Below are 14,910 nucleotides of genomic sequence, written 5' to 3' on the forward strand. Positions count from 1 at the left end.
CTCTCTTTTCTTAGAAGTCTTTTTTTTGTGCTAGATAATAAGACCAATAGTGATGGGGCTGGTGATGATGATGATGATGATGATAATGATGATGATAATGACAAAACTATATTAACATCAGCTGTATGCTCTATCCATTTTCACTGCTGCTGGCTTTTTTCCTTGTTGTCTCTCCAAGTTTAAAATGAACTATAGGATATGATTAGATCCTGAAGATTAATAAAATTGTGGAAATTCTTTTTAAATTACATACTCCCATCTTAGCCTGGAATGTGGAAAATATTTCTATTTTCTTCCTCTAGATTTCCTGTTTCAGTCTTAAACTATATACATATTGAGTTGGGCTAAAAATCATTAGCTGTGACCTCAAATATTAATTTAACAATAGCATAGGAACATAAGCAAGTATTAAGCATAGAGTATATAGAAGAGTGATAGTACATTTTATTCAAGGTATTTTGAATCTTCCTCTCATCATTCCTCATTGCTCAGAGGAGAAACTGAGAAGGAAGTGATAGAAGAGATTAGTATAGTCCAAAGAGAAACAAAAGGAAATTCGTGACATGGTATAATAGGCTTATAGAATTAGAGTTAAAAGAATCATCAAGTCCAACTCTCTCATTTTACTGGTTAAGAAACAGAGAGAATATTTAAGTATCTTACCCAGGATCCTATAGCTAATAAGTGTCTAAGACAGTATCTGAACTCTGGTCTTCCTGAGTCTAAGTCCAATACCAATGACTGATAATTCAATCTTCTCTATTCTTCAGTCCTTTTCAATCTAAAACAATGTCCTGTTGGGTTCTTCTCATATCAAGTCAGTCTGTTAATTTTGCTTCTATTCTGATCACCTGTGCTGTTGTTGATCTCTGATGTAGGAAAATCGATAAATTGTCCCCAGTCTCTACCCAGCACAGCAGGTGAGTTCATCAATTCTTTCTCTTTCTCTGCATAATCTTCCCAGAAGGAAGTTCCTTCCAAGGTCAAAGCCAGAACATTTTGTAGGTTTGGGGCAGATATCCCTCCAAGCTATCAGTTCTCCATGGCAATATCCCTGAAAGAATAGTTATAACAATTATATATTATTATTATTATTATTTAATTTTAATAGCCTTTTATTTACAGGTTATATGTATGGGTAACTTTACAGCATTGACAATTGCCAAACCTCTTGTTGCAATTTTCCCCCTCCTTCTCCCCACCTCTTCCCCCAGAGGCCTGATGATCAGTAGATGTTAAATATATTAAAATATAAATTAGATACACAATAAGTATACCTGACCAAACCATTATTTTGCTGTACAAAAAGAATTGGATACAAAGAGAAATTCCATTCAGAATAACTGTTGATACCATAAAATATTTGGGAATCTATCTACCAAAGGAAAGTCAGGAATTATATGAGCAAAATTATAAAAAAGTCTCCACACAAATAAAGTCAGACTTAAATATTGGAAAAATATTAAGTGCTCTTGGATCGGCCGAGCGAACGTAATAAAGATGACAATACTCCCTAAACTAATCTATTTATTTAGTGTTATACCAATCAGACTTCCAAGAAAATATTTTAATGATCTAGAAAAAATAACAACAAAATTCATATGGAACAATAAAAAGTCAAGAATCTCAAGGGAATTAATGAAAAAAAATCAAATGAAGGTGGCCTAGCTGTACCTGATCTAAAATTATATTATAAAGCACCAGTCACCAAAACCATTTGGTATTGGCTAAGAAATAGATTAGTGGATCAGTGGAAAAGGTTAGGTTCACAAGACAGAATAGTCAACTATAGCAATCTAGTGTTTGACAAACCCAAAGCCCCTAACTTCTGGGAAAAGAATTCATTATTTGATAAAAACTGCTGGGATAATTGGAAATTAGTATGGCAGAAATTAGGCATGGACCCACACTTAACACCATATACCAAGATGAGATCAAAATGGGTCCATGACCTAGGCATAAAGAACGAGATTATAAATAAATTAGAGGAACATAGAATAGTTTATCTCTCAGACTTGTGGAGGAGAAAGAAATTTGTGACCAAAGATGAACTAGAGACCATTACTGATCACAAAATAGAAAATTTTGATTACATCAAATTAAAAAGCCTTTGTGCAAACAAAACTAATGCAAACAAGATTAGAAGGGAAGCAACAAACTGGGAAAACATCTTCACAGTTAAAGGTTCTGATAAAGGCCTCATTTCCAAAATATATAGAGAACTGACTCAAATTTATAAGAAATCAAGCCATTCTCCAATTGATAAATGGTCAAAGGATATGAACAGACAATTTTCAGAGGATGAAATTGAAACTATTACCACTCATATGAAAGAGTGTTCCAAATCATTATTGATCAGAGAAATGCAAATTAGGACAACTCTGAGATACCACTACACACCTGTCAGATTGGCTAAGATGACAGGAAAAAATAATGATGAATTTTGGAGGGGATGTGGGAAAACTGGGACACTGATGCATTGTTGGTGGAGTTGTGAACGAATCCAACCATTCTGGAGAGCAATCTGGAATTATGCCCAAAAAATTATCAAATTGTGCATACCCTTTGATCCAGCAGTGTTTCTATTGGGCTTATATCCCAAAGAAATACTAAAGAAGGGAAAGGGACCTGTATGTGCCAAAATGTTTGTAGCAGCCCTATTTGTAGTGGCTAGAAACTAGAAAATGAATGGATGCCCATCAATTGGAGAATGGCTGGGTATATGAATGTTATGGAATATTATTGTTCTGTAAGAAATGACCAGCAGGATGAATACAGAGAGGACTGGCGAGACTTACATGAACTGATGCTAAGTGAAATGAGCAGAACCAGGAGATCATTATACACTTCGACAACGATATTGTATGAGGACATATTTTGATGGAAGTGGATTTCTTTGACAAAGAGACTTAACTGAGTTTCAATTGATAAATGACGGACAAAAGCAGCTACACCCAAAGAAAGAACACCAGGAAACGAATGTGAACTATCTGCATTTTTGTTTTTCTTCCCGGGTTATTTATACCTTCTGAATCCAATTCTCCCTATGCAACAAGAGAACTGTTCGGTTCTGCAAACATATATTGTATCTAGGATATACTGCAACATATCCAACATATAAAGGACTGCTTGCCATCTAAGGGAGGGGGTGGAGGGAGGGAGGGGAAAAAAATCGGAACAGAAACAAGTGCAAGGGATAATGTTGTAAAAAAAAAATTACCCTGGCATGGATTCTGTCAATATAAAGTAATTATTAAATAAAAATTAAAAAACAAAACAAAACAAAACAAAAAGAATTGGACTCTAAAATATTGTACAATTAGCTTGTGAAGGAAATCAAAAATGCAGGTGGACAAAAATATAGGGATTGGGAATTCAATGTAATGGTTCTTAGTCATCTCCCAGAGTTCTTTCACTAGGCATAGCTGACTCAGTTCATTACTGACCCATTGGAACTGATTTGGTTCATCTCATTGCTGAGGATGGCCAGGTTCATCAGAATTGATCATCATATAGTATTGTTGTTGAAGTATATAATGATCTCCTGGCGCTGCTTGTTTCACTCAGCATCAGTTCATGTAAGTCTCTCCAGGCCTTTCTGAAATCATCCTGCTGGTCATTTCTTACCAAACAATAATATTTCATAATATTCATATACCACAATTTATTCAGCCATTCTTCAATTGATGGGCATCCACTCAGTTTCCAGTTTCTGGCCACTATAATCAGGGCTGCCACAAACATTCTTGCACATACAGATCCCTTTCCCTTCTTTAATATTTCTTTGGGGTATAAGCCCAGTAGAAACACTGCTGGATCAAAGGGTATGCACAGTTTGATAACTTTTTGAGCATAGTTCCAAATTGCTCTCCAGAATGGTTGGATGTGTTCACAATTCCACCAACAATATGTTAGTGTCCCTGTTTTCCCACATCCCCTCCAACATTCTGCATTATCTTTCCCTGATATTCTAGCCAGCCTGACAGGTGTGTAGTGCTATCTCAGAGTTGTCTTAATTTGCATTTCTCTGATTAATAATGACTTGGAGCATCTTTTCATATGGCTAGAAATAGTTTCAACAAAGTATCTTTACTGAGGTCAAAAGGGAGCTAATTCGGTCTTCACATAAATGTAAAGATACTTTTCAACATTTATTTTTGTAAGATTTGATTTTCATTTTTTTCCTTCTTCCCTCTTTCCTTTCCCCCTTTTCTCTTTGCTCTCTCCCCGTTCCAAGGCAGGAAGCAATCTTATATAGACTATACTTGTACAATTATATTAATATATTTCTATGTTAGCCATGTTGTAAAAGAATCAGAACAAAAGGGGAAGATTACATTTGCAAATAAAATTGCATTTGCAACAATCTCATAAGGTAGAAGTTATCATATATCTCCATTAACAATTCCTAAGACCTTGAGTGACTTGTCCAGGTCCAAGTTGTGTCTAATGTGGGATTTAATTATGGTTCTTCCTGGCTTAAAGTACAATACAAACAGAGTTCTTGGTGCCTCACTCCTAATTATCACAAGGAAGAATATAAGACTAGCCTTTGCACTTCAAATCATCTTTTCCATTTACAATAGTCTTTCTGCCAAAAGAAAAGTTTTTGGAATCCTCCTGGGGAATGGATTGTAAGGATTAGAGGAACCCTGCTGGTGAGAGAGACTAAGGCTTTCCACTGGAGCTTCCTATGAACTCTCCAGGGATTTTCCAAAGTACCCTCAAACTTGAAATCCACTGGCCAGATGCACAGAAGGAACCTGTTTCCTCTGTGGGGGGGAACCAATGCTAGAGAAGGTCAGACCTCATTAACAACTCCCCAAAGTCTTGCTCACATAGCTTCAAACATGTGGCAGCTCATCAAAAAGGCCACATTTAACAATGAATATAAATTTCTCAGAAAGAAAGAAAAACCCATCTGTGGAGAGGAATTTAGCCACATAGCCTAAGGGATGTCATGAACAGCACTAAGAACAAGCAGTCCTTGCAGGAGAGGAGCAAAGAGAAGTATTGAGCCCATAGGGATAGAGAATTTCTGCGTCACTGCAGGAATTGATTATGCATTTCATCCCCCGAGCTCTTTTCCCCTTGATTCACCAATTACATAGGTGCCATTCAAAACCACTGTACTAGCTGCTTTGACGCATTGGCTTCCCTGTCATGGAAAGGTTGGAATTTGGAGAGATGGAATATTTTTATCCTGTTAAATATGTCAGTACTTTTACTGTTGTTGGAGTTTGTAGAGTTGGAACATTTTTACCCTGTTAAATATGTCAGTACTTTTACTGCTGTGAATTTATTTAGTTTCATAACATAATGGTTATAATCTAGGATAATAGTGAAAGTAATAGAGTGATGAGCTATTTGTTGGATTCTAGATTTAGAGGTTAGAAGTGACTTCCTAAACCATTTTGTCTGACCCCTTATTCTACAGATGAGGAAACAGGGGCCCAAAGGTGTTAAACAAAATTAGCAATTGGAAAGGCTGAGATTAAAAACTTAAATCTATTTTCTCTAATTATATCATATTATTATTCAGTTAAGTAGCATGTTCTGAAATTATAAGCAAATCTACTTGTAAAATTCTGTCATTTACAATTTAATTTTTAAAGTGAAGAAGTAACCAATTCTTTCTTGAGAATTGAATCAGTCATGCAAGATTTTTTAGTAAACATCCATAAATTTTAGTAAAATAAAATGAAAGTGGATGATAATAAATAGCAGAGAAGAGAAGGTCTTCTTGGAGTAAATGAGCTCCCATGAGCATAGAATTAGAGTCCACTGCCTATATTTTATGGATGAGTAATAGAAGTCCAGAAATGGCAGATTTATGCCCAAAGACAGAACTTGCTCACCAACGATAAGTTACAGAGTTAAGATTTGAACTCAGGTCATTTATTTGCCCAGTACTATGGTAGCTCCAACTAGGAAGAGATACTATTACAAAATACTTGAAGATTTTTAGAGTATTTTCTACAAAGTTCTGGGTGATACATTGATATCATCAATCAAAAAAGCAATTTGTTTATTAAGCATATGTTATTGCATTGCCCTAATTGTTGGCTGATAGAACTAGTTTTATAATTGCCATTTTACAGATGAAGAACCCAAGATTTTTAGATGTTATGCCACTTGCCTGTTGGTGCACAATTAGTAAATTGGAAGCTATGTGGTTCTGTGGATTAGGAAGACCTGAGTTCAAACTGGCCTTGGACAAGTCACTTGTACTTAGTAAGTTTTTGTTCTCTTTTCTCTTCTATTTCCAAGTATAGGAGCTAGAAAGTGGTCCCTTCTCAAACTTAGCTCCCTAACTATGTTCCTTATCCTGGGCATTTCCATTAAAGCATTCTTTTTTTTTTTTTAAATTTTGTCTCCACTGCATTACTACTTAAAGTCTTCCCTTTATGGCAAGACCTCTTTATAGGGTCTTAAGGACATACTGAAGTAGAATATAAGCTTCATTGGTTCAAATTCTACCTTAGATGTATATTGGGTCTATGATCTTAGACAAACAATTTTTAAATAAATTTAAAATAATTTTAAAAATAAAAATAACCTTTTGGGGCACTACACAACTTTCCAAGATTACAAGTTGCAGACAAAGTGACAACATGTTCCTTGGCAAGGGGACCTTTCTCAGTTGTGAATTCCCTATCAACAAAATCATAGATATGGTACCTATCCCTGAATTAAGAGCTTAGTGATTAAAGGATTGAAGGTAATTAGAAGTCCAATTGGAAAAGAAAATCTAGAAGGAATTTTGCTGATCAGGATAATTCTTCTAAAATATCAGTAATAATAATTCCAAATACCTTCACATCTCTATTATGCCAAAATGCATTTTTAATAATTTTTCAGTCACATCTGACTTTTCATGACCTCATTTGGGGTTTGCTCAGCAAAGATGATTTGCTATTTCTTTCTCCAGATCATTTTACAGATGAGGAAACTGAGGTAAACAGGATTAAATGACTTGTCCAGGTCTCACAGCTTAAAATTTTGTCTTTCTTACTATCCACTGTTAAAGATTTTAAATTAGAGTAAATCCAGTTTACAATAAAGCAATTTAAGAAAGAAAATGCAATTAAGTTTATCTAAATCTAACAGCTCAATAACTTTTCTAATAATTCACCCTCAAATAAAAGATCGATTTTAATTCTTAATAAGCATAATGTAGATTAGTAAGAATAGGAAGAAGTTAAAGGCTGAAATCTTTTCCCCTTTCTAAGCAATCTGAGTGCTGCTCTCTTCTCATATTAATATGCACTTTAAAGTAAATATGACAATTATACCTACAAGTGTTAAGTGACTATGGACAAACTCATAGATAAATAAACCAGAAAGCATCAGTGAGTATATTGAGTTTGAATGGAATATACTATTAAAAATAGTTATTACTGTTACCATTACACAGTTCAGTGAGTAGTAGCAGCTCAAGACTATGGATCATTTTGGAAAGAAGAAGTGATTTGGGATGATTAATTTACATAATCAGTGTGCTGTGTAGGGGAAAATGGGTCAGGTCAAATCTATTCCGAATCACAGTTCATGGCAAAGAGGAATAAAATGATTTTAATCAAAATAGACAGAAAAATACCTGTCTGCTATATTTCCATTAAACTTCAAACAAAATGAGTTGAATGTATAACATTAAATAATTAAATAAAATAATAACAATAAATAATAATTAAATAATTGGTGGGGAAAAGAATGATTGTTATGTGTAATTTACATACATAACAATCATTCTTTTCCCCACCAATTATATAATTTACAAAATAATGATAGATATAATTATTTGAAATGTGATACATATAAAGTCTCTTCATCCTCTTCATTCTGGACACTTTAGATATGTTTTAGATATATTGTGTCCAGATATCTGGACATAATATGTTCCTTAGAGTGGATGATGTGACTGAATTAAAACTTGTATGTTACCACTGGGACAAATAAGTTAGAGAAATATTGAAACTCAAAACCAAATCTATTCCTTCCTAAACAATATGAGAAATCCCAACACATAATAAATTGATATTGATGACATGATAATAATTATGATGTTGAATTATGATGATAAATATAAATTTATTAAATACATTCTGTCAGCAGTGGGAATGAAAATACAACAAATGAAACTATCATCACTCAAATTTTTTTTTTTTAATGTTACCTTTTTGTCATTGTTCAATTGTGTCTGATTATGTGACTCTGGATTTTCATCCATTTTTCTAGGGGGTAAATATACTGAAATTCTTTGCTATTTCTTTTCCCAGTGTGCCCTCATTTTACAAATGAAAAACTTATGAAAGTAGTGGTTAAGTAATTTCCCCAGGGTCATCTAGCTAGTAAATGTCAAGGACTGGATTTGAACTCAGATCTTTCTGACTCTAAGATCAGTATTTTATCCACTACACCACCTAGGTTTCTTTTATTGTTCAGGAAGGATCACCTTCTAATGAGGGAGACAATAGTACATATATAATCCTAAAAGAACACCAGATTCACATTATCATATTTTATTTTCCTACTTTAGTTAGGTGGCCTAACTCAATCAATAAACCAATCAAATTATCTTAGATTAAATGTTCAGTCTTTAAAAGCCACTGGATCAAGTGAAATCTTTCAATTATGGCTTTAGAATCTTCATAACAGTGTTTAGTTAGCTTGAAAAATAAACTTTTTTTTTCTAGAATCTTGAATGTTTAGCTTTCCAGCACATCTTTGGAATAGGAATTGCTTTGGGCATGAGGTAGGAAGGAGTAGTTTCAAGTCTCCTCCACATTTTCTGTAACTTTTAGCTTCAAAGAAGCCAGAAATTGTTATGTTTCCCATCAATGTCCAAAATGATGTCCTCTGACTAGCAGGAGGAATAGTGCATAGAGTCAAGGAAAGAATGGACTTTACAAGCAATTCAGCAAAAAAGGCTACAGCTAGGACCTCATCAAGACAAATAACAAATTCTACAAAATGACCGCATTATTTGAACATCCAATATTTGAAATTATAATTATATATGAAATAGTAATTTGTCTAATGTTGGAGAAAGTATGCAATGAAAATTCAAATAAGACAAACACTACATGAGTTTCATTATTTGTACTTTTTGATACTTAGCTTCACACAATGCTTATCTTGATAGAGTGAATGACAAATAGTAGGTATTTAATAAATGTATATTGAATTGAATCAAACTTCATTAACATTTCCTTAAAGGGACAAAAGGATTTCTGGAAGCTAGAAGATATGATTTGCCTTTTTAAAAATTACATTATATTCCATACTTGAATATTCTTTTGCCTGGACTTTCTATTTACTTTGGTGATAGTGTGCTCCAGATTCTTTGCCAACTGTACTAATTCTTCTTTTAATTTCTGCTTAGTGAATAACCCCACACTAAAAACTACTTAAAGTTTAATGAAGAAATTATTCTTAGCTGATGAAGGACACCATTGGATGTTGATCCAGTGGAATTAGGGAATTACTCCTTGGTATGTGCAGAAACCTAAGCTGTCACCAAGTACTAAATGTCCAACTTATCAAAGAAATGGATTTTGGGACAAATATGTCTCAGAATTTCTATGTGCTATAGGCATGGCTGCTTCCTTGGTTTTAGTTAGGATATTATGTTAGTTTGGTAAATGGTTATATAGCACTTGGTCTCCTGTAACTTGTTCACCCATCAAACCCTATACTAGTGCTAGTTAATATTATCTGATCATAATCCTTATAAGAGCAATAGTCCTACTTTCCTAAATCTGAATTTGTAAAGACTTCAGGTCACATCTAGTGCTATTAGTTCTTGAGGTATAGTATGCAAAGGTGCCTTCATCTAAAATGTCTATTTCTGAGCCACTGTCTTAGGCAAGAAGACTTTTTATGATCAGTGATTAACTAAGATGGATGTCCATCAATCTCAACTTTTTGGGAATTCAATTAATTTATGTATTGACAATAATGAATTGTGTCAGATTACATTGTCAGGGTCTCTACAAATCTCTGGGACAATTTGGTAACTAGGGAAGTTACTCAATCTCTCCCTTGTTAAATATAAAATAACTTCCCATTAGTTAGCTAACTTGTGTGTATCAAAAACACCAATATTCTCTGCAGAATTATATCAGATACTATTTCACTTCATTAAATGGCTTTCAAAGACTTTTCTTATTTGGTCTAAGACCTTTTGATTATTTGAGATGTGTTGTAATTAGTTAAGGTATCAGACTAAAATAAGATGAAGTTGTTTCAATACCACACATAAAAATGAGGAAGAAGGAAGATTTAGAAGGAATAGAAGGGGGACAAAAGAGGTAGAGAGAGAAAGAGAAAAGAGGAATAGGAAGCAGCAGAACCAAAGGAAATAAAAACAGCAGCAGCAGAAAGAAGGAGAGGAGGAAGAACTTATTGATTAATCTGTACCTTTAATTTTATAGCTTTGGGAACTACCACTATGAAAACTATTTCCATTGATACAGACTGGTAACAAATATTACACTACTTATATTCTTAGTGAATTTCCTTACTTATAAAGAATTTAAGTGACTTAACTATGGAAACATACCTACCACAAATCAGAGGCAGGATATAAAAAATTTTATTGGATTTGCTGTTTCTTTGATTTCATTAGTGTAGGGAATGCTAAAAGAAGAAACTCATACAAATATACAAAGTGGTGAAGTGCCTGGAGTAAGGAAGACTCATCCTTCTGAGTTCAAATCTGGACTTAGATACTTGCCACCTTTGTGACCCTGGATAAGTCCCTTAACCTTGCTTGCCTCAGTTTCTTCCTCAGTAAAATGAACTACAGAAGGAAATGTCAATTACTTGAGTATCTTTGCCAAGAAAACCTCAAATGAGGTTCTAAAAGAGTTGGACACAAATGAAAATGACAATTATTCTGCAACTTATAATCTTAGGAAGTTAATTGACACACTCAGGGTCATGTTTTCAATTTATGTCAGAAACAGTCTTGGATCCATAACCCTACCTTTTTGATGGAAGGAATAGCAACAATAATATTTTTTATAGTAGTGACATGTTTCAGATTGGACCTATGATTTCATTAAGATGGTAAACCCCCAGGACGGAAACTATCTCTACTAATGACAATCAGCATATGTACATTATAGTTGGATTAATTACTATAATCATATTTCTCTCTATGGGCAAATGCTCTAAATCATTAGAGTTCCCATAATGTGTTTACTTATGTATTATTCCACATCATTTAGTAAAACATTACTGAACCTTATTATGATAAAGACAGAGAAAGTTTTATAGGATACATTTCCATAGGAAATGACAATGAATTGGTGACCTTATATGTCAAAGTTGAAATATACTAAATGTAGATCAAATTTTTATTTGAGAAAGAGTATCACATGGATTCAAATGTACATAATTTATCTGTGGAGCCACTTTAAAATGGCATTTCAAGTAGTATCTTTCAAACAAAATGTAAAAGTTAATCTACCAAAAAAATGAGAAGAAGAAAGAGCCTGGAGTACCATTCTGACACAGTGTCATAAATGCAAAATTGGAAGGGATTGTAGAGATAATTTTCTTCTTCTCAGATATAAAAACTAAGGTCTAAAGAGGTGAACTGATTTGTTCTAAGACTTCATTGGTACTATCAAAGATTGGCTTTGACATAGGTCTCCTGGATTGAAATTCAGAGGTTTTTTTTTTTTTTTTTTTTCCAATGGATGAAAGGAATCTAGGTCCAGGTAAGATGGGAAAGATGGGAAAACCTAGTGGAAAAGAAAAAAAATAAGTAAATCTATTCACCCAAACTATTGACACTTGGAGAAAAGTTAAATTATGATGTTATGTCCTGTAATGTCCAGGCTAGCTCTCTGGCTGATCCAGAGTCCTTAATCTTTAGGTGGAGAAGTGAAGGAGGCAGGAGGGCCATCACATGGTTAGTCACAGATGGAGTCTGGACTCTGGAGTCTGAAGCCTAAAGTTTTCTCTCTCTGAGAGCGCTGCAGCTGAGAGAGCTCTGAGAGCCCTCCCTCAGCCCTTAAATCCTTCAGTACAATTACCTCAGTACCCCACATTGGGCATGTGCAAGCACAAGCAGAATGATGTGATTAAAGAATACCTTTTCAGAGTTTTGGCCCACTACAATGTCCAACTATGGAGAATGACATAGAGATTTCTAGCAGTGATGACTCACAATAGTGTTTTGGTCCCAAAGTTGACAGACTATTGGATTTGGAGTTGGGAAGATCCAAGTTCAAATCCTGCCTCAGATATTCACCAGCTATGTGACACTGGGCAAGTAACTTAAACTCTGTGAACTTCAGTTTCCTCCCTAAAAAATAGGAGTAATAATAGCTCCTACTTCAAAGAATTGTTGTGAAGATCATATAAAGAGGTGATTTATGTAAAGCTCTTTGCAAATATTAAAGGTCTAGACTTTATACATATGCTTTTATTATCATTTTTATTATGATGAGGATCAAAAAACTAGAACTACTTCTATAGAACACATTCAGAGAGTGTGAGGTTTGGTTTTTCTAGTTTATCAAGCAAGTTTTATATATTAAAACAGGAAGATGATTTAGAAGACCAGACATGAGGTTGAAATCCTTTGCATAAGTTTTATTTAATTATAGTTCTTTCTATGAATTTTTAATTTTCAATAAAGTGTTAAACTACAAAGAAGAAATGCAATCTTGAAGACTGTCATTGGGCAATTTGCCTCTCATTTGTACATTGTGTGATGTTGTGGCAAGAGCACTCAATTTAGGATTAACTTAAGAAGATTTTTGCTTGAACAGTAAGACTTTCCAAATTTGAATCCATTTCTGCCACTTCACAATATACATTGAAATGGCAAGCTACTTAACTTCTCTAGGCCTCTGATAAGTTTCCTTATCAGTATGGTGAAAAATATAGACTAAGTATTTTCTATGGTTCCTTCTAGTTTTACATCATCAAATTTATCTGAAGTTGAAATAAGATAATATATGTGTTACTTTTCTACCCTAAAATTTTTATGCTCGGTGTCCTAAAAGTATTAGTGCGGTTTTAAGCAATTAAAGATTAAAAATAAGGTTTTGGGACATCCTGAATAAATGTCAGTTATTATAACACACATGCTCCTACTTATCTAACAATGATTTGGATCTAAGAAGTAACATAAGAGGCAGCATAGGCTAATATATTGTTATAAAATAATAAGATTGTTCTGGTGATGAAAATGAGAGACAACATTAAGACTGATAAACTGAATAGTTATTGGTATTCTTGAACTACTAATTCAAATAAACAATGATTTCTGAAGTGCTTTTTATGTGCCAAGTAGTATGTTGGGCCCTGGGGTTGCAAAGACAGAATAAAAATATCTCTTTTTACCAGAGTTTACATTCTGCTGGGATTATATGATATAAACAAGTTCATGAAAGTAAAGAATTTGAAAATTATAGGAAGGTGTAACAGATGGATTAGAGAAGGAAAGATCAAGAAGGACCTTGAGTAGAAAATGACAAGAACTCATCTTTGAAAGGAACTTGATTTCTTCAAGTTGGAGTTGAATAAGGAATATCTCATGGACAAAGGCTTGGAAATAGGAAATGAAATTTCACATAAACAATCAATAAACATTTATTAAGTAACAAATCATATACCAGGCATTGTGGTAATAGAAATAAAAATAAAGAGGAAAATCAGTCCCTACTCTTAAGCTAACAGTTGTAACAGTGGATACAACAAGCAAACAATTATATACAAACAAACTAAATATAGGGTAAATTTGAAATAAGCAGAGAGGGGCCTCTCTCTTTGCTTAATCCAAATTTATCTACATAAAGGGAAGAAGTACCTACAGGGATGAAATCCTCCTAATACAAATACCAATTTAGTTTTCTTAAAATGCTAACTAAGTAGACTATTGTGATTAAAATTGGGAATCAGATTAGAATGCTATTAATTACAAATACTACATTCTCCTTTTTCCTTTTCCTTTTAGAAGTCCTATTTCCCTTTAAGTGCCACCTACTACATGAAGCCTTCCCTGATTCCTCTAGAGAATAGTGACTTCCCACTGATATTACCTTGTTTACATATATATACACATATGTGTGTGTGTGTGTGTGGGGGGGGGTACTTATGTGCACATATTGTCTCCTACCCCCATAAACTCCTTGAGGACAAATATTATTTTGTTCTTTTTCTTCTCATTGAGACAGATAGTGATGCAATAGATAGAGCACTGGGCCTGGAGTCAAATTTGGCTTCAGATGTTTTCTTGTTGTGTGACCCTGAGCAATTCTGTTTACCTCAATTATAAAATGATGGTAATAGTAATACCTACTTCATAAGATTTTAGTGAAGAACAAATGACAGTGCATTTATTTTAAAACAAACTGCTTAGTACAGTGCCTGGCACATAGTAGGTGCTATGTAAATTATTTATTCCCTTCCATTTCACATTGTTAACACAATTCCTATCACATAGTATGTTTTTAATAAATGTTGTTTGATTTGAAGTCAACAAGGGAATTGGAATACATGAACTTTAAAGATCTTTCCTAGCTCTAGATTTATTATATACTATTATTAAATGCTTATTAATGGACTAAGTGATTGTCTTTTAATGATTTCTAAGAAGAGTCCTATAAAATTTTCTCATCTGAAAAAATGCAAAGATTGTATTCAGTGATCTAAGTATTAAGTCCCTCTTAAGTCCCTTTCGATCTAAATTTCTGATTACATTATTTTAAGTAGGAATGGAAATTTTCTTACATTCATATTAAAATTGAGATTGTTTTAAAATGTACACTAAGAATATAGAAAACACTGAACTCCTGAAACTGTCTTAATGGAATTGTTCTTTTATTTAAAGTGCAGAATAGATAGTAGCATTGTTAGTAGCTTGCTAATTACAAAGATATACCACAC

General features: G+C 33.6%; 1 long non-coding RNA gene across 1 annotated transcript in view; it reads right to left on the reverse strand.

The window, feature by feature from the left end:
• Positions 1 to 447: 447 nt before the first annotated feature.
• The window catches only part of LOC127539492 (uncharacterized), a 55,376-nt gene continuing 40,913 nt past the window's right edge, over positions 448 to 14,910 (reverse strand). The window contains exon 3 of the long non-coding RNA XR_007947927.1: positions 448 to 1,054. This is a non-coding gene — a long non-coding RNA (uncharacterized LOC127539492). The remainder of the gene's footprint in view (positions 1,055 to 14,910) is intronic.

Source organism: Antechinus flavipes, chromosome 5 (assembly GCF_016432865.1).
Source record: "Antechinus flavipes isolate AdamAnt ecotype Samford, QLD, Australia chromosome 5, AdamAnt_v2, whole genome shotgun sequence".
Taxonomy (NCBI): Eukaryota; Metazoa; Chordata; class Mammalia; order Dasyuromorphia; family Dasyuridae; genus Antechinus; species Antechinus flavipes.